Source organism: Chrysochloris asiatica, unplaced genomic scaffold, assembly GCF_000296735.1.
Source record: "Chrysochloris asiatica unplaced genomic scaffold, ChrAsi1.0 scaffold00282, whole genome shotgun sequence".
Taxonomy (NCBI): domain Eukaryota; kingdom Metazoa; phylum Chordata; class Mammalia; order Afrosoricida; family Chrysochloridae; genus Chrysochloris; species Chrysochloris asiatica.
The window spans coordinates 1,223,647-1,226,170 of record NW_006408800.1 but is presented as its reverse complement, the minus strand read 5'-3'; positions in this window follow the sequence as shown (position 1 = coordinate 1,226,170).

The window sequence follows — 2,524 nt, the reverse complement described above, 5'->3', positions numbered from 1 at the left end:
GCTGGTAGTTTCGAACTGCTGACCTTGCGGTTCACAGCCCAAGTCGTAACCACTACGCTACAGGAACAATCAAATAAGATAGATAGAGCACTGGAAACAGTTCAAAACCTACAGAAAAAGGTCCAAACGATTAATAATAGAATATCAGAAATGGACAATTCATTGAAAGGGCAAAGGAATAGAATTGAAAAGATAGAAGCTAGAACTAGTGAGCTAGAAGATAAATCTCTAAACACTACTAACATAGAAGAACAAATACAAAAAGGATAAAAAACATCTGAAGAAGGCCTAAGATTCATGTTAGATAACATGAAGAGGAATAACATAAGAATTATTGGCATTCCAGAACAGGAACAATCATACAAGTCCACACAGGAGGTAGTTGAAGAGCTTCTGGAAGAAAATTTCCTTAACATCAAGGAAAGTGAAAAGTTAAGCATTCAAGAAGCTCAATGAACCCCAGGGTGGATAGACCCTAAAAGACAATCACCAAGACATATAATAATCAAGCTCTCCAAAATCAAAGATAAAGACAGCATCTTGAAGGCAGCCAGGGAAAAGAGAAATATAACATACAAAGGCAAGCAAATCAGATTAAGCTCAGATTTCTCAACAGAAACCATGCAGGCAAGACGGCAATGGGGAGACATATATAAAACACTGAAAGAAAAAAACTGCCACCCAAGAATTCTCTATCCAGCAAAGCTGTCAAGTAAATACAATGGTGTAATCAAAGCATTCTAGGATAAACAGAAGCTAAGGGATTTTTCCAAAGCCAACCCTGCTATGAAAAACATCCTAAAGGAAGTTCTGTGGACTGAGAACCAACAAGAACACATAACAACTACAGAATGACGTACATGGCAGCGTCATCCTGAACTCAGTCGACAAATGAAAGAGTCAAGAACAGAATAAAATTATAAGTACAGAGGATCTGGGAGGTCAGTCTATGATCAAAACAATTACAATGTGAAAAAAGGTAAACACAGAAGAATAGAGATCTAGGTGGTGGGAAGTTCAGGTAGATTACTGGATAAAATACACTGTCTTAAATGGAGGCTAGAACTAATGGAATACAAGGTAACCACAATGGGGTTAGGGTGGGGGGTTTATTTTGGGTGTTGGGGAGGGCAATACAAGAAGGGGGGAGGAGGCAGAAGAACAAGATAGATAGGGGAACACTGAGACAGGTTTGCATGACCTAGTGGAACAGAGGTAAATAGTGATGCATACTCAACCTTGGAACAACAGGGCTTTGGGATACAGGGATCTAGGTATAGCTTGAAGAGGGTAAATAATACTAAAATCCTTGACTGCCTTATGAATATTAGTTTTCCTTGCCTACTATTGTAAAATAGACACTTGAGTGGTATAGAAAGGAATGTTGGGAAACATGATTAGAGAAAACTTGTAAGCCCGCCTTCAGCCTATAACTGATTGGAATACCTAAAAGGGGTTCTACAACTTGCCCAGTGAAATAGGCCTCATGCAAAGCCTTTACAGAGTATGGGACCTTAGGTGGAATCCTGAGTCCCATTGACAACCTTGCGAGGTAAGACATTCCCACTAGAAAGGACAAGCAGACTGGAACAGCTACAGTGACAGAAGATACATCTTCATGATGAACCTGACCTTTATTCAGAGCAGTAGTTACTCTAAATACCAACAGAGAGGGAAAGAGTCTTCAAATCAAGTATCAATGCTATCCGCTCTGTACACAGAGTAGATAGGGATGGGCAACTTAGACATTGGCTATCTAAAATGAGGGGGCAATAAAGGCCCGAAGTGACTGGTTTACAAGGTTTCAAGAGGAAGCAGTGCCAGAGATGGAGGCAGAGATGGGGGCATGGTGAGGCGGCGCGGCTAAGGACTCTAGATTCATCAACTAAGAAGAGAAGGACTGAGAACTGGTGGCCAGGAGCAGACTTGCAGAATGTGGCCTTTGGAGATGTAAATTATTATATATGCTTGAGTAGGTTTTTTTTTTTGTGTGTGTGTGTGTGTGTTTTAAAAAGCTAAAGTGGATAGAGAGAAATACTTTTAACTCATGGTACATGGAGGGGATTATAATCAATGTAATGAAACAAGTTATATGAATTGCTGAATGTGAAACTGATGGTGTGCCCTATAAAATTTCATTGAATTCACAATAAAAACCTTAAATTAAAAAACAATATATATATATGATGGCAAAATTAGGACATTGCAAGATAAACAATAACTAAAGGAATTTGTTAAAAAAAAAAAAAGACCAATTTTACAAAAAGTACTAAAGGAATTTCTTTGGACAGAGAACCTATAGAAGCAGACAACAATCTTGCATTAACATACAAGACAACACCACCCAGAAGTCAACCCGGATATAGAAGTATCCAAAGTAAAACAAACTTACAAGATTGAAAAGAGTGAACCAGAGATATCAATTTTAATGAAAACAATGACCAAGACAAAAAAAAGGAATAGTATAGTTACATAACTTCCAAATGGAGAAGTCAAGTCAATTACCAAATATACAATAAGAGGG